The sequence below is a fragment of the Rutilus rutilus genome, assembly GCF_951802725.1.
Source record: "Rutilus rutilus genome assembly, chromosome: 4".
Lineage (NCBI taxonomy): Eukaryota > Metazoa > Chordata > Actinopteri > Cypriniformes > Leuciscidae > Rutilus > Rutilus rutilus.
The window spans coordinates 47855551-47878226 of NC_140212.1; the positions used below are offsets into that span (position 1 = coordinate 47855551).

General features: G+C 38.4%; 1 protein-coding gene across 2 annotated transcripts in view; it reads left to right on the forward strand.

Annotated features, from left to right (window-relative positions):
• The first annotated feature begins 3039 nt into the window (after positions 1–3039).
• LOC311289924 (uncharacterized protein) overlaps positions 3040–22676 on the forward strand; it is a 234010-nt gene continuing 214373 nt past the window's right edge. For both annotated transcript variants that reach the window (XM_084408198.1, XM_084408199.1), the window contains exon 1: positions 3040–3127. The gene's annotated coding sequence lies outside the window, so the exon portion shown is untranslated. The remainder of the gene's footprint in view (positions 3128–22676) is intronic.

The following is a 22676-nucleotide window of genomic DNA, read 5'->3' on the forward strand; positions in this document are numbered from 1 at the left end:
CCATGACCAAATCAAGCGAATAATAGCCAACAGCCACCCTGTTTTGAAAATGGAAGATAACGCACAGAACGTCCAGCCTGATCGGACAATTCTATCCCAACTCAAAAAGTAGTGTCTGGAAATATTTTGTGTTAAGGATTACATAAGCAGAGAACAGAGCAGTCTGTTTTCTTTCGTTTTGAATTGTTCTGTATAAAAGTAGACATTTCATGCTTTCTATATATGTCTCAGGTCTGTGAGGCAAGTAGGCTAACCTTATATGCTGAGTTTCGGTTCATTTATAAGACGAGCCCCAGGTTCACGTGCCGGCGCCTCCGTGTCATAATTATCTATTGTCTACTATATTTACTATAGTAGACTATTTACTATAGACTATTTACTATAGTTGTATTGGTTGATGAAACATTGATTAAAATTAAGATACAAAAAGATACCAAACAAAATAAAATTTAAAGACAGGCTTTGTGCTTTCCGTTTGAAGTCTCTGTGAAAGTTTTAAAGCAGTCTTTTAGTGCCTCTTTCAGAGGACTCACGTCCTAACGGAGAACTGTCCCGTCTGTAACATTGTTTTTTTTGTGAAATAAATTTATTGTAGATATTCGAATATATTCAAATACATTGCTTGATATTTGATACCCATTCGAATGTGTATTTCTCAAAAGTGACAGCCCTATGGCCTATTTGTTAGGGCCTTGGATGTGTGACTTGTTCGAATGCCGACCAGGAGGAAAGTGGTTGTGTGGAAAGGGAAAGTGGGTGGGGAAAGTTGTTGAACATCACTGTCCCGTCCACATCCACAGCTAAGGTGCCCTTGAGCGAGGCACCAAACCCTTTACTGTTCCCCGGCGCCGCATCAGCTGACTGCCCACTGCTCTGAGTTAGTGTGTGTCACCTCACTGTGTGCTGTGTGTGTGCATCTCAAATTCACGGATGGTGCAGAGACTAAATTTCCCTAACAGGATCAAAAGAGTGTATATTCTTAAATAGTGCAGCTCAGAGGGAACAAATCTTGAAATAGTGATGCATCATGCATACACCACCACAGCTGACTTCACTTTTTACTCAGACATAATGTGTGTTGAAACTACAGTTCAGATTGTGCTTTGATGGTCATCAATTGGATTAGACTTGGCGGCCTGCAGATGGTTTGAAAATTATCTAACAAATAGAACACAGTGTGTTTCCACTGATGGTGTCAAATCAGGTTTTCTTGAGCTTTTGAAGGGCGTTCCACAGGGATCGGTTTTAGGTTCTTTTTTTTCTATTTATATCAATAATATTGGTTCAGCTATAAAAAATCGTCAACTCCACCTCTATGCTGATGGTACAGTTATTTATGCTATTGCCCCTACAGTTGACCAGGCCCATTTTGAGCTACAATCTGCCTTTACAGCTATACAGAAGGTCTTTGTTGAATTGAAACTGGTAGTTAACTTAGGCAAAACAAAGTATATGCTTTTTTCAAATAGACAACAGAAAATAGGTGATGATTTATGTATTTGCACATGGGATGGTGCCTCTATTGACCGTGTTCATGTTTATAAATAAATCTCCCGTTCCCTGCTCCGCTCCCATCATGGCCGACGGCTCCTCCGCTCCCTCTTGGACGGCAACCACCCCTCCTCGACCCAGGAGCACGGCAGCGAGCTCTCCGTCCCACCAGATCTTCCATCGCTCCAGCACCATCGCGTCGGGCAGCAATCGGCGGCCATCACTCCTCGCGCTGCCCGACCTCCTCAGCACCGCCATCCCCCTCAGCAGCGAGGGCTCTCCGACAGTGTGTCCCTCCTTCCTCCTGGGTTTTGGCACCAGTGGAACAAGGTATGTTGTTATGGGAAGAAGGAGGCGGGAACCGGTGAACATTCAAACATTTTTAATGATTAAAATAAAACAAATACAAAACAAAAGTAAAAGACAGCAGCCCCTCACGGACGACTGCTGTCATAATAAAATAGAAACAAAACACAACACAAGTCCAGGCCTGTTCCTCTCTCGATCACCACTGTCGTCGCTCCTCCTTTTATGCTAGAGAAATACACGGAAGAAGATCGTGGATGTTTCGCCCGCGGTGGTGATCCAGGATTGCGGCAAAGGTTCCTCAAAGACGAAAGATTATTCACAGGACGGGAATTGCTCGATTCGGACATGTTAGGACGGTACTGCAGGGCTAAATGCTGCAAAACTGTCAATGGATTGAGGTGAGACTGCAGAATGTATATATACCTCGTACCATTGATTGCTGAGTGCTCTCCACTTGTGTTAATTATCTGAACGTGCTTCTCCCGAACTTTGTTAATAAAACATAATTTAATACAGTTGGACAGAGGATATGTGCGTTAGCCTGTTCCCTGCTTGCGTCAAAGTTGCAGGCAGGAAATTCCACAGGCAGGAAATTCCACTGACAGGAAATTCCACTCACAGAATGCAAACTCAAACAGGGTGACAGAGAGCCAACACAGATTTAACACTGGCACAAATATCACATCACGGTAAGTCTTCAGGAATTAATCTTCAGGATTATAATGATAATGAGATCGAGCTCTAGGGATTCTGCTTTTAGTTTAGATTAATTTACAGACTCTTTACAATCTGAAATATACAGAGGTGGAAAGTAAACATGTAAATGTTCAACACTTCCGCTCTTCTGTAGGCCAGTTGTTGATTCACAGACGATCAGCTTTAGTGAGAAGATTGATTATGACAAACAGATGTATTTTTGATGGCTACAGGAAATCTATACTCTCCAATTAAAGTGTCTGGATTGTGATATTTAAAGAAAGAAGTCAGAGTAAGTAATATGATCAATTATTTAATGTTTTCATTTTACCTATGTGAAAATGCTCAATAATAATAATAATAAACTTGATTAAAAAGTTTGTAGAGACAAGCTTTAAGTTGGCCCGAACTTTGTTAATAAAACATAATTTAATACAGTTGGACAGAGGATATGTGCGTTAGCCTGTTTCCTGCTTGCGTCAAAGTTGCAGGCAGGAAATTCCACAGGCAGGAAATTCCAATGACAGGAAATTCCACTGACAGGAAGTGTAGACAGCTCACAGAATGCAAACTCAAACAGGGTGACAGAGAGCCAACACAGATTTAACACTGGCACAAATATCACATCACGGTAAGTCTTCAGGAATTAATCTTCAGTATTATAATGATATCGAGCTCTAGGGATTCTGTTTTTAGTTTAGATTAATTTACAGACTCTTTACAATCTGAAATATACAGAGTTGGAAAGTAAACATGTAAATGTTCAACACTTCCGCTCTTCTGTAGGCCAGGCGTTGATTCACAGACGATCAGCTTTAGAGTGAGAAGATTGATTTGGCATTAAAGGCAATGTATAGTGGATTGATTAGATCTGTGTTAGTCTAAATACCTGATTAAGCAGTTAAAAACAATGACATTAATTTAATTGTAAATTTAAGTAAGAATGAAATTAAGAGTATTATTCAATTCAATTCAAATTTATTTGTATAGCGCTTTTCACAATACATATTGTTTCAAAGCAGCTTTACAGAAAGTGCATTTCAGAAAAGTACATAGAGAAATACAGTTAGTTAATCATGTATTGATTTAGGGCATAAGCATATCGCCAGCGTCGAGTCGTCTCTTCACGGGCGTCGAGTCGTCTCTTCACGGGCGTCGAGTCGTCTCTTCACAGGCGTCAAGTCGTCTCTTCACGGGCGTCGAGTCGTCTCTTCACGGGCGTCGAGTCGTCACTGCACGGGTTTTGGGGCATCTGTAGTTTCCATGAGAGGCTGGATACAAACTGGAGCTGACGATCTGTATTTACCTCGGGACTAGTGTCCCGAGATAACAGAAAAGCATATGGGAAATAATTAGCGTAGCTGCTGTTCATAATATTAATGCATTCAATCTGATTCAAGTGTAGTATAAAAGGTAAGTATTATGTGAATGCTTGGCTAAAGAGATGTGTCTTTAGTCTAGTTTTAAACTGGGATAGCGAGTCTGAGCCTCGAACAATATCAGGAAGGCCATTCCAGAGTTTAGGAGCTAAATGTGAAAACGCCCTCCCTCCTTTATTGGACTTAGATATCATAGGAATGACCAGAAGCCTCGAATTTAGTGATCTTAAAGAGCACGATGGATTGTAGGGCAATAGAAGTTCCGTTAAATACACGGGAGCTAAACCATTTAGGGCTTTATACATTTACATTTACATTTATTCATTTAGCTGACGCTTTTATCCAAAGCCACTTACAATTGCTATATATGTCAGAGGTCGCACGCCTCTGGAGCAACTAGGGGTTAAGTGTATTGCTCAGGGACACATTGGTGTCTCACAGTGGATTCGAACCCGGGTCTCTCACACCAAAGGCATGTGTCTTATCCATTGCGCCACACCACCCCACACATAGGCCCACACATAGGCTCTTTATAGGTCATTAGTAATACTTTGTAACTGATACGGAACTTTATAGGTAACCAATGTAGAGACGATAGAATCGGTGTTATATGATCCATATTTTCTTGATCTAGTAAGAACTCTAGCGGCGGCATCTTGGACTAACTGTAGCTTGTTTATTAAGGATGCAGGACAACCGGCTAATAAAGCATTACAGTAATCTAGTCTCGAGGTCATGAACGCATGAACTAACTTTTCTGCATCAGAAACAGATAGCATATTACGTAGCTTAGCAATGTTTCTAAGGTGGAAAAAGGCTGTTCTTGTAACATATGAAATATGATTTTCAAAAGACAAGTTGCAGTCTAGTATAACACCCAGGTCTTTTACTGTAGAGGATAAAGTAACAGGACATCCTTCTAAATTATAGTTGTATTGTGAGAGGTTTTGTGGGCAGTTTTTTGGACTAATAAGTAATACCTCCGTTTTATCTGAATTTAATAGCAGAAAATTACACGTCATCCAGTATTTTATATCTTTAACGCACTCTGTCAATTTAGAAAATTTATTATTTTCATCTGGTCGTGATGAAATATATAATTGAGTGTCATCAGCATAACAGTGGAAATTAATTCCATGTTTTCTTATAATATTACCAAGTGGCAGCCAGTGTTGGGGGTAACTCATTACAAGTAACTTGAGTTACGTAATCAGATTACTTTTTCAAGTAACTAGTAAAGTAATGCATTACTTTTTCAATTTGCAATAAAATATCTAAGTTACTTTTCCAAATAAGTAACGCTAGTTACTTTTTCACATTTCTTGACTTACAGCTCTCCTGTCCCCATGTTGAGAGAAACAAAGTGAGGTGGTGGTGTGTGCGCTGTGTAAACATGATGGTTATTGTAGTTCTACAGTAGAGTAAATGTGAACTTACTCATCTCACTGCTCAAAATAAATAAAAACAGTAAAATGCGATCTCAGAATTTTACTCAACTTTTATAATTAACTATTAAATTACACAAATATACTTTGTGAATTTAATCTCACTTTATTAATGTCTTTGCTGCTGACCTTCAATGATCTAATTCAACCATACTAATAAGCAAAAATTACTTTATAAGATTTAGAAATGAGAGTGTTGAACTTCCTTCTCCTGTATAGTATTGTTCTTTAATCCAGAACAGCAGCGCAGCTGAAAGGTTAGTTTGAGCAGCACCCTTTACTGTACAAGCGTAAATATACATTTCCTTCAGCCTGAGGCTTATTCAGTTCACTTTTGGTGTGAAAGGGCCTTAACATTTGCCAAAAATATAACTTTTTTGTTGGTCTTGTTATTAAAAAAACCAAACAAGCAAGCCCAGCCCAGGTGAGAAGATAAAGTAACGTAAAAGTAACGTAACACATTACTTTTCATAAAAAGTAACTAAGTAATGCAATTAGTTACTTTTTTGGGGAGTAACGCAATATTGTTTTTTTGTTGTTGTTTTTTTGCAACTTTATTTATGATTTTCAACAAAACATTGACATAAGTTCAGTATTTATTACAAAAGTTGAGTGAACTCCACCCCCCACCCCCATTCAGGTGGCATCCCCACAGAAAGAAACAAGCATAAAAAAATGTATATATATATATATATATATATATATATATATATATATATATATACATATACACACAGTGTATATATACACACATATACACATAAAAAATAAAGAAATAAAAAATATTAATCAGAATACGGGCATTGAGGAGACTAGGGACAGGGGTCAGAAAACAGAGCAAGAAACTAAATTACCATCAAATAAGAAAAATAATGAGTCAAGCAAAAGGCAAACTCTTGATATGCATTATGAACTGTGACCAGGTTCTGTTATATTTACCCTCCGAGCCGTGCACTGTATATCTTATCTTTTCCAGAGCTAATCCCAACATCACCTCTCTAATCCAATGGACATAGGAAGGAGGGTTTTTCGCCTTCCAGTTCAACAATATCAGATGGCGGGCATGCAGTGAAGCATAGGCTATTGCATTTTTATGGAGGTGGGAGAGCTTTAGCTCATCACGTGCTACGCCGAAGATAGCTATCAAAGGGTCAGGCTGCAGTGCTTCGCCAGATATAGCTGATAGTGATTGAAAAATTAATGACCAAAAATCATACAAAGATGGACATGACCAAAACATGTGCCCCAAAGAAACAGGAGAATAATGACATCTAGGACAGTTTGGTGCAACATTAGGGTATAATTTAGACAGTCTGTCATTTGAGTAATGCAACCTGTGGACAACCTTAAATTGAATCAAACCATGTCTAATACAGAGAGAAGATGTGTGTATACGCTGTATGTTATTTTTCCATATGTCTTCCGGTATCATTTCTCCGAACTCTCCTTCCCACGCTGCCCTGATTTTGTCCCATGTATGAAGGCAGCCATCAAGAATTAATGCACAGATCTTTGATATTGCTCTTTCAGTTGGCTGACTCACATTAAGAACTGAATATAGTAAATCTTTAGAGGGTGGAGATGGGTATCCTGAAAAAAATTTAAAGGCAAAACCTGTAGGTATCTAAAGTAGTGAGACTTAGGCAAATTATGGTTTTCACATAAAGATTTAAATGAAACAAAGCCATCCTCAGTGAAAAGATCTCGAAAGAAGACCAAGCCACTTCTGTGCCAAGCTGCAAATGAATGGTCTATTTGAGATGGTATAAAGAGATGATTAAACATTATTGGAGAGAAGCTACATGTATTTGTCAAATTAAAATGTTTCCTGAATTGACCCCAGATCTTAATCGAATTCTGAACCACCAAGTTTGAGTTCAGCTCAGTTAATTTAATATTTAGTGGGAGAGGGGCCGTTAAGATCGAAATCGGAGAAACTGGGAGTGTAGATCTCAGTTCCATATCAGTCCAGACTGGACCCTCCTTATCTGCGAACATGGTTATCCAGTATGTCAGCTTAACAATATTGGCTGCCCAATAATAAAACAAGAAATTAGGTAAACCCAAACCCCCATCAGATTTAGCTCTCTCCAGACTTGCTTTCTTTATACGTGCAGGGTTTTTTTTCCATATGAACAAAGAGATACAGCAGTCCAGCTTAGCAAAATAAGATTTGGGGAGAAAAATGGGAATCATTTGAAATAAATAAAGAAACCTGGGCATTACAGTCATCTTCACCGCATTTATCCGTCCTGCCAGGGATAGTGGAGTTTTTGACCACCTATCCAGATCAGTTTTGGTACGATCTAAGATAGACCTGTAATTATACTGGAAAATAGCCTTAACTGAGCCAGCTATTTCTATTCCCAAATAAGTAAATGTGTCATTTTCAATTTTAAAAGGCGAATTTTCATAAGTGATCCGTTTTGCCAGATTATTTAATGGAAACAATAAAGATTTTGACAGATTAACTTTATACCCCGATATGTTACTAAACTTTTGTAGCCAGTAAAGAAGATGGGGCATACTCTCAATTGGGTCTGATATCTGCAAAAGGAGATCATCAGCATAAAGCAAAATTTAATGTTTTATTTCACCCCTGGATATACTCTTAATCCTCCCATCAGATCTGATAGCAGTTGCCAATGGTTCGATCGCAATGTCAAACAGGAAGGGCGACAGGCAGCAACCCTGCCTTGTTCCTCTGTAGAGCGGAAAATATTCCGAGATCAGACCGTTTGTCCTGACTGCCGCCATAGGTGTTGAATAAAAAACTTTGATCCACCTGCAAAAAATAGGCCCCATGCCGAATTTTTCTAGCACTGCGAAAAGATAGGTCCATTCAATTCTGTCAAACGCCTTTTCAGCGTCAAGGCTCAGAATAACTTCTGGATGTATCGTTGAATGGGGGGAAAATATCAAACTAAATAGTCTTCTCACATTAAAAAAAGATTGCCGTCCAGGAATGAAACCTGTTTGGTCCTCATCAATAATAGTGGAAATAATAGGGTTTAACCTTTGTGCAGGAGTTTTGGTTAAAATCTTATAGTCACAGCACAGAAGGCTTATTGGCCTGTATGAACTACACTGTACAGGATCCTTATCTTTCTTTAGTAAGACTGAAATCGTGGCCTGGGTAAGCGTCTGCGGCAAATTTCCAGTATCCAAAGCTTCATCATAGACTGATTTCAGGATGGGTGTGAGTTTAGCAGAGAATTCCTTATAAAACTCCATGGGGAAACCGTCCGGACCTGGCGCCCTTCCTGTCTGAGACAACTTGATGGCACTCGCTATCTCCTCAAGCGACAACGGCTGTTCTAGAGATAACTGAGCATCTGGAGAAAGCTTGGGGAGATCCATCGAATCAAGAAATGAGTAGATCTCAAACGAGTTACCACCCACCTCTGATTGATATAGGGTAGAATAAAATTGTTTAAACTGATCATTAATGACTCGGGGGTTGCGGGATATCGAGTCACCACCTATTTCAATTCCTGAAATCATTTGTTCAGACGACTTATCTCCATGCTCATAATATACCTGTCTGGATTTAAAAATATTTTTTTCGGCTTTCCATGTCGTAAGCGTGTTAAATTCTGTTTGCAATAGTAATTTCTCCTTAAAAAGATCTGGCGTAGGTGAAAGAGCATGGCGCTTGTCAATATCTGCAATTTTGTCAGCCAGTATGAAGGACTAAAAATGACAGAACGAAAAATAAATAAATAAATAAATAAAAGTAGAAATAAATAAATAAATGCAGAAATAATAGTGAAAATAAATACATTTTGGTAATATAAATGGCTATTTCTGTATTTTTACATGTATTTATTTATTTATTTATGCATTTCTATATGTATTTATTTATGTATTTATACATTTATTTATATATTTATGTATTTATATATTTATTTCTTTAAATATTTATATATGTATTTATTTCTACATTTATTTATTCCTACATTTATTTATTTCTGTATTTCCACATTTCTACATTTATTTATTTCTGTATTTCCACATTTCTACATTTATTTATTTCTGTATTTCCACATTTCTACATTTATTTTTCCTTGCGCATGTATGCTAATTGACCTATGGCTAAACCACGCCCCCGAACGCGATGAGCCAATCACAGTACGCATAGCTAACCCAATACACTCTGCATTCTCTGCTTCCACGTCCATTGCAATGCATTGCAGTTAGTCCGTTTTCATTCATTCGTTTTTATGTTTTTTCTTGTCATTTTGGCTTTTAAACAGCGTGTGTGTGTGTGTGATTTTGGTTGGGTGACAGTTGTAGGTTACAGTTTGACAAGAGTTTACAGTTTGACAAAAGCACAGTGTTGTGTTTTACACAAATATAAGTAGGCTAAACACTTTGCAGTTTTAATTATGTCCTGTATGAACAAAATGGAGTATGTTTTTATGTTTCCACTGTTCGATCGAGCCTGCTTTCTGACACACACACATTCCAGCATTGCAATCTTGACAACACAGCCTGTTCATTATTCTGCGCTCACACCAAACGAGAATAGATCGTCAAATTCGCGCGTATCGCGTCTAGTTCGACGCTTGAACATTTTGAATCCAAAGCGAATAGGACGCGTATAAAGCAAGCGTTTGAAGCGAAATAGCATCAAACTATAACGTTTACACTGTGAACTGTAAATCTTTGTCTGGAGCTGAAGCTTATCGACCTTCTCAACAATAAAATTATTAATATAACCCTCCAATGCATATTTAAGGCCCTTTTGGTGACATCGAGATGATATATAATCTTTCTGTCTCCAAAAAATCATCAATTGCCTCCTGTGAAAAGTCTCCTACTGTGACAGCTGCCATTGCGCCTGTTACCGAATGTTGAATGTTTGTCTGAGTGAGTGAGTGGAGGGGGCGTGGCTTAGTCATGTCAATTAGCATACATGCGCAGGGAAAAATAAATGTAGAAATATGGAAATACAGAAATAAATAAATGTAGAAATGTGGAAATACAGAAATAAATAAATGTAGAAATGTGGAAATACAGAAATAAATAAATGTAGAAATAAATTAATGTAGAAATAAATACATATATAAATATATAAATAAATAAATATATAAATACATAAATATATAAATAAATGTATAAATACATAAATAATTACATATAGAAATGCATAAATAAATAAATAAATACATGTAAAAATACATAAATAGCCATTTATATTACCAAAATGTATTTATTTTCACTATTATTTCTGCATTTATTTATTTATTTCTACTTTTATTTTTTTATTTATTTATTTTTCGTTCTGTCATTTTTAGTCCTTCATAAGCCAGCCCTTTAAGTTGTTTAAAACGCTCCTTATCTCTATGTGCCACATAAGAAATAACTTGGCCCCTAATATAGGCTTTCATAGATTCCCACAAAACTCCCCTTGAAACATCCTGAGTGTCATTAATTTCCAAAAAGAAGTCGATCTGATTATTGAGAAATATTCTAAAGTGTTTACATAAAAGTAATTGGGGATCTAGCCGCCATGTTCGCTGGGGCGCTACATTGCCTGGGAAAGCTAAATCTATCTGTACTGGGCTGTGATCTGATATCACTATACTGTGGTATTTGGTGCTAGAAATTAAGGGTAACAGCTGGTTATCGACAATAAAGTAATCAATCCTGGAGTAACTATGATGAAAAAAAGAGAATTGCTTCGTAGTTGGATTCTTTATACGCCAAGGGTCTGATAAACCGTAAGAACGAAGGAGAGAATTTATAGCCACTGCAGCTGACGAGAGAGCGTTGTTCGACCTTACGCTTGACCTATCCAACTGAGGATGAAGGACACAATTAAAGTCTCCACCTAGAATTAGTTTGTAGGAGTTAAGATCTGGGAGAGTCGAAAAAAAATTAAGAAAGAATTGTGCATTGTCCCAGTTAGGTCCATAGATATTAGCCAATATTAATGGTGTGTTAAATAGCTTGCCCACTACAACAATATATCTGCCATTAGCATCTGATATTACTTCAGAGTGTTCAAATGGAATCCCCTTCCTAATTAGGATTGCTGTTCCCCTGGCTTTATAGTTAAAACGAGAATGGAATATTTGTCCAATCCACTTACAGCTTAGTCTTTTATGGGAGTTAATATTTAAGTGCGTCTCTTGTAGGAAAATTACATCAGGTTTGAGTGATTTCAAATGACTAAATACTTTGCTCCTTTTAACCATATTATTCAGCCCTTTGACGTTCCAGCTAATAAATGAAACCACTCCTTGTTGACTATTTACATTATCCAGAATCATAGTGCCACAACTGATAATGAACCGGTCTTACACGTTGACTATACCTCATTACTTCAATGCCTGTTTGAGTCAAATCATAAACCACAAATAAAAACAAAACAAAACTAACAAAAACGAACAGATAAACATAGAAAAATCTCTTACCATCCTGGGCCTCTGGGCTGGTCTTCCTTAAACCTGAGACCGCCCTGACAACTCTCCTCTCTCTCCTAGGCATTTAACACGTTAACACTAACTTCAACTCTTACATGAACTCAGCAAAGGTAGAACAAAATGTAATCGGACCATTGTCTCAACACTATTATTGCTACATGCATGCCTGTAAGTTACCCATCTGTTAACAGGCTGATACGGCTTCCCATACTCACAGTTGGAAAATAATCCCACAAGAAAAGAGTAAAATCAAATAAAATTAATGACACTGGTGGTAATAATGGGATTAATTAAACAGAATACATTAGAAAACAAAATAAAAGTACCGTTGGGGTTATAGTGTCAAGTTGAGACTCAGCGCTATCAACACTGACGTGGCAGAGAAAAGGGAAAACAAATGAGGATACTAAAGATATTCTTAAATAAAATATTCTCCAGGCCACATGATGTCCACATTACCCCTCAACATGTTGCATCCAACTGTAGCGTGGCGGCGTTTACCATTCAAAGCCTGCACAGACTACAGCAATGCTAACATGCAGCGTGATACCTGTTTTGGTCCGTGAATTTACTGTCACTCTCCCTCCGTCTCCCATGCGCGCAGATTGATCTCAATGTAATGCTTTGCCTTGGTCGGGTCTTCGAAAGACATCTGCTCACCAGCTGGGGCCGTGATCTTTAATGTAGCAGGAAACAGGAGACCATATTTCACGCCCGTACACCGGCGAAGCAATCCTCTCACCTCGGTAAAGGCTGCTCTCTTTTTCCTGACAGCGGCCAAGTAATCTGGGTAGATGTAAAAACGCTTCCCATTGTGGGTAATGGGCCCTGCTCCCATGGCCTTCCGAAGAACATCCACTTTCTCCTGAAAGTAGTGGAACTTGACGATTATTGGTCTTGGAGCATCTCCATCCTTTGGCCTCGGCTGCAGGCTCCTATGCGCCAGATCAAGCGTCGGCATATAGTCAAGGGTTAGCGCTTCCTTCAACAATTCAGCCACGGCTCTCTCCGGTCGTATATTTCCGAATCCCTCTTCAATTCCGATTAGTCTGCAGTTATCTCGCCGCTGCCGTGACTCCAGATCATCGGTCTTATCTACCAACCGGGCAACTTGAGTAGATAACGTATCAACTTGAGCTTCAAGCGCTACAACACGGTTAGACTGGCCATTAGCTTCCTCCTCTAGATTATCAATGCGGGTTGACAATGTGGCGCTTTCTTTCCGTATTTCTTCATTAACCTTCGCAAACTCTGCACGCACATTCAGGATTTCTGTCCTTAAATCACTCGCTAAGTTGTCTATTTTCTTGTGTAATTCACCTGCAGCTGCCATCACAGACGAGTCGATCTTGGCTAGCACATTCTGCTCCGTTTGCTTTATGGCAGCCATAATTGCACCGAGATCCGACCCTGAGTAAAGCAATATTGTAACGCATTACTTTTAAAAGTAACTTTCCCCAACACTGGTGGCAGCATATATATTGAGAATAGCAGAGGGCCTAACACCGATCCCTGCGGCACTCCATAGTTTACTGACGTTATCTTCGATTTTACCCCATTTAAACAGACAAAATGGTATCGGTCAGATAGGTATGATCTAAACCAGCTTAATGCTTGTCCTTGAACACCAGTATAATTTTGTAGTCGATCTAAGAGTATTGTGTGATCTATAGTATCGAACGCAGCACTAAGATCAAGTAAAACTAGTATTGAGATACAGCCTTGGTCAGAAGCTAAGAGTAAATCATTTGTGATTTTAACGAGCGCAGTTTCAGTGCTATGATGCGGCCTGAATCCAGACTGAAACTTTTCATAGATGTCATTTTCTTGTAAGAAAGAGCACAGTTGAGAGGACACAACTTTTTCTAGTATTTTAGACATAAATGGAAGATTTGAAATGGGTCTGTAATTTGCTAGATTATTATGATCTAATTGTGGTTTCTTAATAAGTGGTTTTATAACTGCTAACTTGAATATTCTTGGAACATGACCTAAAGATAAAGACGAGTTAATAATATTGAGGAGAGGCTGTTCCACTACAGGTAACACTTTTTTCAGTAGTTTAGTCGGTATTGGATCTAATAGACATGTTGTTGGTTTAGATGCAATGATAAGTTTATTTAGCTCTTCCTGTCCTATAGTTGTAAAGCGCTCTAGTTGTTCTTGAGGGGTGATAATTGAGGCTGAATCATAAGACACCATTAAAGATTGTACATTTACAATTGTGTTTCTGATGCTTTCTATTTTCTCAGTGAAGAAGTTCGTGAAATCATTACTTCTACACTGCAACGGAATATTTTGCTCAGGTTACGTCTGTTTATTTGTTAGTCTAGCCACAGTGTTAAATAAAAACCTAGGATTATTTTGGTTGTTTTCTATTAGTTTGCGGAGATGCTCAGCCCTGGCTACTTTTAGGGCCTTTTTATAACGTGACATACTGTCTTTCCACGCGATTCTAAAGACCTCTAAATTAGTTTGTTTCCATTTACGCTCTAAATTACGAGTTTCTCTCTTTAGAACATGTGTAGCACTGTTGTACCACGGTGCTTTAGTTTTCTCTCTAACCTTTTTTAATCTAATTGGTGCAACAATGTCTAATGTACTAGAGAAAATGGTGCTCATAGTGCTAGTCATTTCCTCTAGTTCATCTGTTTGTTTGGGTTTACTGAGCAGTTGAGATAAATCAGGTAAGCTATTTGAGAATCTATCTATAGTTGTCGGAATGATTGTTCTGCCTGATCTATAACGTGGCGCAACATGACAAATTTCAGCAGTACGTAGTATGCAAGTGACCATGTAATGGTCAGTGACTTCATCACTTTGCGGTATAATATCAATATCGGTTGGATCGGTTCCATGTGATATAATTAAATCTAGCGTATGATTAAGACGATGAGTGGGACCAGTTACGTTTTGCTTTACCCCGAAGGAGTTTAATAAATCCCTGGCGGTCTATATACGGTAGCCAAGGCTAGAGATAATAGGGATTTCTTTCTTACATCTGAGAGCGTAATATTTAGCACAAGTACTTCAAACGAATTAAACTTGTGACCTGTTTTCTGAGTAACATTAAGAATATCTCTGTAGATTGTTGCAATTCCGCCACCACGACCAATCAGACGCGGCTCATGCTTATAACAGTATCCAGGAGGAGTAGACTCATTAAGACCGAAATAATCATTTGGTTTAAGCCAGGTTTCAGTAAGGCAAAGTACATCGAAACTATTATTTGTGACCATTTCATTCACAATAACTGCCTTCGGTGTGAGTGATCTAATGTTTATAAGACCTAGCTTTATAAATTGTTTTTGTTCACTAATATTGAGATTTTCTGGTTTAATCACAATTAGATTTTTCCTAGATCCTACAGTAGATTTAATGTTTGACCTCAGTAAACGAGGAATAGACACAGATTCAATAAAATGTTCTACATTGGTACTTATATCAATTAAGTTTGGACAGCAAAGAGTGTGATTTGGACTTTGACTTACTAGTCATATGGTGTGTAGCGTCTATTATCAAGAAGAGACTAAAGGAAAGGTGGCAAAAACAGTGGGATAAGGAGAAAAAAGGTTGGTGGTTCTATAGAACTCAAGGGAAAGTGGGAGAGATGAGAATTACAGGGAAAAACAGGAGAGAAGAAATAGTAATATCAAGGGTGAGATTTGGAGACACAAGCGTGTAAATAAAATTGCACTTCCAAAAGTCATACATTTGTGAAAAAAGAAAAAAAAAGAAATAAACGAATATACACATTTATTTTAGGTATAATAAATAAAACGTAAAAAGCACAGGCAGATCAGAGCATTTAATGAACAAAACCGGGTCTGTATGGCAGACAGTAGCCAAAAGAAGGTGTCACCGGGGAAACATCCACAAATCCAGAGGAGCAAAGAAACGAATGAGACTAAATAGCGGAAATATCAAACGAAAAATTAATGCGAGCTATGCTACATTAATCACATTAGAAATTAAAGTTGTAGTTTTTGCTTGATAGATGAAGTAGGCTAAACGCAATACTCACGTATCCTTGCTCGATGATGAATGAGAACACAATGAGCCCAACAGGTGGTTGGAATTTAAAAGGCTGATTTTTCCGCTTCAGGGCAGTGACGAGTACATTATGTAGTCCAGTTGTTGTCCAGACACCCTAGGCACAACCTTAAGCAATGGCCCTGAACGGTGGTTTAATGTCAACATTGTGACAACGCTGTAACAACCTTCACTACACAACGTAGTTATAGCAACCTTTTGGCCATGTTGTTAAAACGTTGTTAGAAGGTCGGGTACGTTGTGCCAACGTTCTGTGTTTGCTGGGGTAAGACTTAAGGATTTTTAGAAGTAATTGTGCTTTGGGGTCTATATGACCCCAAGCGACTTTTCTTTAATTAACCCTCTGGGGTCTGAGGTGTTTTTGGGGTCCTTGAGATGTTCTGACATGCTCTTACATTTGTGTTTTTTTCAGTTGCTTATAAACATATTAATGGCAAAGGTGTAATTACACTCTATTTAGCACAAACAGGGCTACCATAATATGTGAACAACATGTATGTACATGTTTGTATTTTTGAGAAAATAATGTTTATGCATGGTTATTGAAAAAGCTAAAAATGAAAATGTCTGAAATAAGGCCACACAACACATACTAAATATGTGTGAATAGACTTCTGAATAATGCATTTTGTCGCCTAGAGTTTTTTCTTCAAAATGATGTGAAAATCATCCTTCCTAATCATTCACATAAAACAATACATTGATTTAAATTTTGTAAGAAACTTTTTGTTTGGAAAGGCAATATGCAAGGTGGGCGTCAACGATCCAACACCATCATGCATATAGAGTGGTTCACACCTGAGGAGACAATGGGGCCCGGCATAATGAGGCTGCATACGTAATGAGCCTTTCATTCAGGTGTGTGACTGAGCCACAAGAAAGAATGCAAGGACAATATATATATATATATATATATATATATATATATATATATATATATAATTGGTTCACAGTTGTTGTTGTTTTTTCCACAAATTGTGCTTTCAAATTGTATAATATCCAAGGTAAACATTTCTAGTAATTGTGCAGTTAATTGTTCTCATACTGTATTCTCAGATTTGGAATATATTCTCTACCCAAATGTGTCACTAATAAAGCATAATACAATTATTTAAAGAAAAGGCTTATTTTGACCTTTTAAGATTTTGTTTACATCTATCCTTGTATATATATATATATATATATATATATATATACAACAACAACAATTAAAATTGTAACAATATTTCCAGTGTAATCTTTTTTTGTAAAAAATAAAGTATACATTTTATCATACGTAATTCAATTCATATGAGCAGAAATTGACAACATTATAAGCTTATTTAATGTGTCCGTATTTCACAGTAAAAACTTTATAATCTATCCGATTTTTACTCATCTCAGTATAGCAATAAAGGTTGGTAAAAGCTGTTCATTCATTCACACATAGAAACGCGATTCATTTTTAAACAGTCTTTTTTTTACAGCTGTAGCTACATAACAGCGCGCATCTGTATGTTCATTCATTCAGTGTGTACAGACACTTGCGATTAGATCAAAGGAAATATAGAACTGACCTATTCCTCAGCCGGATCCCTTTGCTCCTCGAAACTTCCAGCACTTCTGAGGTAATATTTCCAGGATTATTATCAAGATAGTAATATTCCTCACAGCGTCATAAAGTACATGAGTCTGAAAGTGAACTCGCTGTGTGTGTTATCCAGCTGATGTGGGCGTTTCACAGGATTGCAGGATCGCCTCACATTTGCGTTTGAATAGCGCGCGCTCTCCGTGGGCGGAGTCACATTAAAACTTAATGAGCTGAGATGAGAACGACTGACATCTCTCTCTTTTCATACATATTACATAAACTGTGAATATTTGTTTTTTATAAAACGTACTTCATTTAAAAAAAGATTCGCTGAATTATAGTTCCTTTTCGGACGCGTTTCAGAATGGAGAGAAAGCAGAACTCGCATCATGTTTATTTTTCTTTATTTGGCAAAAAGCAAAACAAAACTCCTTGTGTTGTTTCAGCGTTGAGCATTGTAGCCAATCACAGACATGTATATTAAGCGCATGAACGCTAAGTGGCAAATCAGAGGCGTTTTAGCGGAGCAGGCAGTGTGGCCGACCAGGGCGGAGCTTGAACAGACAGCGGCTCAGGAACAGGAGCAGACACCGGCTCAGGAACACTGACGTGAACAGTCTCTGGCTCGGCAGACGTGACGTGAACAGTCTCTGGCTCGGCAGTGGCCATGGTGGGATGAGGCTCTGATGTGACTGCGCTGGTGAGCCGTGTTAGCACTGGAGTTGCCAACACTAGAGTGGGCATGACATGAAGTGGCTCAGGCTTAGAGGATACTGTGGGCTTGCAAGGCTCATCATCCGTAAAGCCCACAGTAAATGAGCTGCTCAGCAAAAGGGCAAGGTCAATATTTTGAGCTAGAGTCCAGTGAGGCGTATTGTCAGGCATGAGATAGTTAACCCCCTGGGGTCTTTTTTTTTATCAGTGCAAAAAAAGACTTAAAATAACTAAAATTAATTTTGATCTTATATGCTTGTGTTATACATCAATCGATCCTGTTGAGTGTGTATTATTTTTGTGTATACTCACAATATAAACAAAGTGTTGTGCTTTTTGCCAAATAAAGAAAAATAAACATGATGCGAGTTCTGCTTTCTCTCTGTCAGTTAAGTCCATTCTGAAACGTGAAAAAATGAACTGTAACTCAGCGAATACTCAGTCAAACAGGCATACAGACACATAGGCATGAAGCTTGAATTCTCTTCTTTTAAATGAAGTAAGTTTAACAAATATTCACAGTTTATTTAATATGTATGAAAAGAAAGAGATGTCAGTCGTTCTCATCTCAGCTCATTAAGTTTTAATGTGACTCCGCCCACGGAGAGCGCGCGCTATTCAAACGCAAATTATCTGAGGACGCAATCCTGTGAAACGCCCACATCAGCTAGATAACACACACAGCGAGTTCACTTTCAGACTCATGTACTTTACGACACTGTGAGGAAAAATACTATCTGGATAATAATCCTGGAAAATTGAAGTGCTGGAAGATTCGAGGAGCAAAGGGATCCGGCTGAGGAATAGGTCAGTTCTATATTTCCTTTGTTCTAATCGCAAGTGTCTGTAAACGCGGAATGAATGAACGCACAGATGCGCGCTGTTATGTAGCTACAGCTGGAAAAAAAGACTGTTTAAATATGAATCGCGTTTCTATGTATGAATGAATGAACGCACAGATGCGCGCTGTTATGTAGCTGCAGCTGGGAAAAAAAGACTGTTTAAATATGAATCGCGTTTCTATGTATGAATGAATGAACAGCTTTTACCAAACTCTATTGCTATACTGAGATGAGTAAAAATCGGATAGATTTTAAAGTTTTGACTGTAAAATACTGCCACATCAAATAAGCTTATAATGTATGAATTGAATTGAATTACGTATGATAAAATGTATACATTATTTTTTACAAAGAAAGATTACACTGGAAATATTGTTACAATTTTAATTGTTGTTGTAATTGTATAACCTTTTTTTTTTTAAAAAAAGTATATATATATACAGTGAGGAAAATAAGTATTTGAACACCCTGCTATTTCTCCCACGTAGAAATCATGGAGGGGTCTGAAATTGTCATCGTAGGTGCATGTCCACTGTGAGAGACATAATCAAAAAAAAAAAATCCAGAAATCACAATGTATGATTTTTTTTACTATTTATTTGTATGATACAGCTGCAAATAAGTATTTGAACACCTGACAAAATCAATGTTAATATTTGGTACAGTAGCCTTTGTTTGCAATTACAGAGGTCAAACGTTTCCTGTAGTTTATCACCAGGTTTGCACACACTGCAGGAGGGATTTTGGCCCACTCCTCCACACAGATCTTCTCTAGATCAGTCAGGTTTCTGGACTGTCGCTGAGATACACAGAGTTTGAGCTCCCACCAAAGATTCTCTTTTGGGTTTAGGTCTGGAGACTGGCTAGCCACGCCAGAACCTTGATATGCTTCTTACAGAGCCACTCCTTGGTTATCCTGGCTGTGTGCTTCAGGTCATTGTCATGTTGGAAGACCCAGCCTCGACCCATCTTCAATGCTCTAACTGAGGGAAGGAGGTTGTTCCCCAAAATCTCGCAATACATGGCCCCGGTCATCCTCTCCTTAATACAGTGCAGTCGCCCTGTCCCATGTGCAGAAAAACACCCTTAAAGCATGATGCTACCACCCCCATGCTTCACAGTAGGGATGGTGTTCTTGGGATGGTACTCATCATTCTTCTTCCTCCAAACACGTTTAGTGGAATTATGACCAAAAAGTTCTATTTTGGTCTCATCTGACCACATGACTTTCTCCCATGACTCCTCTGGATCATCCAAATGGTCATTGGCAAACTTAAGACGGGCCTTGACATGTGCTGGTTTAAGCAGGGGAACCATTCGTGCCATGCATGATTTCAAACCATGACGTCTTAGTGTATTACCAACAGTAACCTTGGAAACGGTGGTCCCAGCTCTTTTCAGGTCATTGACCAGCTCCTCCCGTGTAGTTCTGGGCTGATTTCTCACCTTTCTTAGGATCATTGAGACCCCACGAGGTGAGATCTTGCATGGAGCCCCAGTCCGAGGGAGATTGACAGTCATGTTTAGCTTCTTCCATTTTCTAATGATTGCTCCAACAGTGGACCTTTTTTCACCAAGCTGCTTGGCAATTTCCCCGTAGCCCTTTCCAGCCTTGTGGAGGTGTACAATTTTGTCTCTAGTGTCTTTGGACAGCTCTTTGGTCTTGGCCATGTTAGTAGTTGGATTCTTACTGATTGTATGGGGTGGACAGGTGTCTTTATGCAGCTAACGACCTCAAACAGGTGCATATAATTTAGGATAATAAATGGAGTGGAGGTGGACATTTTAAAGGCAGACTAACAGGTCTTTGAGGGTCAGAATTCTAGCTGATAGACAGGTGTTCAAATACTTATTTGCAGCTGTATCATACAAATAAATAGTTAAAAAATCATATATTGTGATTTCTGGATTTTTTTTTTTAGATTATGTCTCACAGTGGACATGCACCTACGATGACAATTTCAGACCCCTCCATGATTTCTAAGTGGGAGAACTTGCAAAATAGCAGGGTGTTCAAATTCGTATTTTCCTCACTGTATATATATACACAAGGATAGATGTAAACAAAATCTTAAAAGGTCAATATAAGCCTTCTCTTTAAATAATTATATTATGCTTTATTAGTGACACATTTGGGTAAAGAATATATTCCAAATCTGAAAATACAGTATGAGAACAATTAACTGCACAATAACTAGAAATGTTTACCTTGGATATTATACAAATTGCAAGCACAATTTGTGGAAAAAACAACAACAACTGTGAACCAATTGTGTATATATATATTGTCCTTGCATTCTTTCTTGTGGCTCAGTCACACACCTGAATGAAAGGCTCATTACGTATGCAGCCTCATTATGCGGGCCCCATTGTCTCCTCAGGTGTGAACCACTCTATATGCATGATGGTGTTGATAGTTGACGCCCAACTTGCAGATTGCCTTTCCAAACAAAAAGTGACTTACAACATTTAAATCAATGTATTGTTTTATGTGAATGATTAGGAAGGATGATTTTCACATCATTTTGAAGAAAAAACTCTAGGCGACAAAATGCATTATTCAGAAGTCTTATTCACACATATTTACTATGTGTTTGTGGCCTTATTTCAGACATTTTCTTTTTTAGTTTTTTCAATAACCATGCATAAACATTATTTTCTCAAAAATACAAACATGTACATACATGTTGCTCACATATTAGGGTAGCCCCGTTTGTGCCATTAATGTGTTTATAAGCAACTGAAAAAAAAACACAAATGTAAGAGCATGTCAGAACATCTCAAGGACCCCAAAAACACCTCAGACCCCAGAGGGTTAGCCCAGAGGGTTAAGAAGGTCATTCAGTCCATGGCAAAAAAATGTCCTTTTAAGACAGGATCATTAAAGTTAACCCCATGGCTAAGCTCACAAAACTCTGACAAAATCTTCAATCGGACGGATACCTTGGTGGAGGTGGAAGAGACAACCTGCTGGGTCCATGTTGGGCAGCTGGATCTTGGTGTGGCGAAGTTTTCTGTCTCGAACTGCTCCAAGACATGGACGTGAGATCCAAATGCAGCTTTTATTATGGGCAATCCAAAGGCGTAATCCAAAGTACAGGCAATGGGTCAAAACACAGGTAGGTAGTGATGTTACGTCTGACACCGACGCTCCGAAGCTTGCTTCAAACTCGAACGGTCCTTGCAATGAACCACTGCTTCGGAGCTTGTATCATTACGTCACTAGTCACGGGAAAATGACTTCTGAAGCAAACACACTGGTTTACATTTAGTCATTTAGCAGACGCTTTTATCCAAAGAGACTTACAAATTAGGACTAAATTAAGCGAGTCATCATGAAGAGGCAAAAACAACAACAACGCAAGAAGTGCTCAAAATACGAAGTTCAGGCATTATTCAGAGTAGCATAAGCCTGATAAGTGATGTTTCAAAGGAAAAGGAATTTTTTTTTTTTTTTTTTACGAGGTTAAGTGCTCACGGAATAGATAGGTTTTCAGCCTGCTTTTGAATGTTGTTAGGGATTCTGCATTCCGGATGAGGGTGGGGAGAGCGTTCCACCAGCATGGAACTGTGAATGAGAATATTCTAGAAAGTGATTTTGTGGCTTTCTGTGATGGAACCACGAGACGTCGCTCGTTGACCGATCGTAGGCGTCTGGTAGGGATGTAGACTCGTAGGAGTGAGTGAAAGCAGGAGGGAGCTGAGCCTGTGATAGATCTGTAAGCAAGCGTCAATGCCTTGAACTT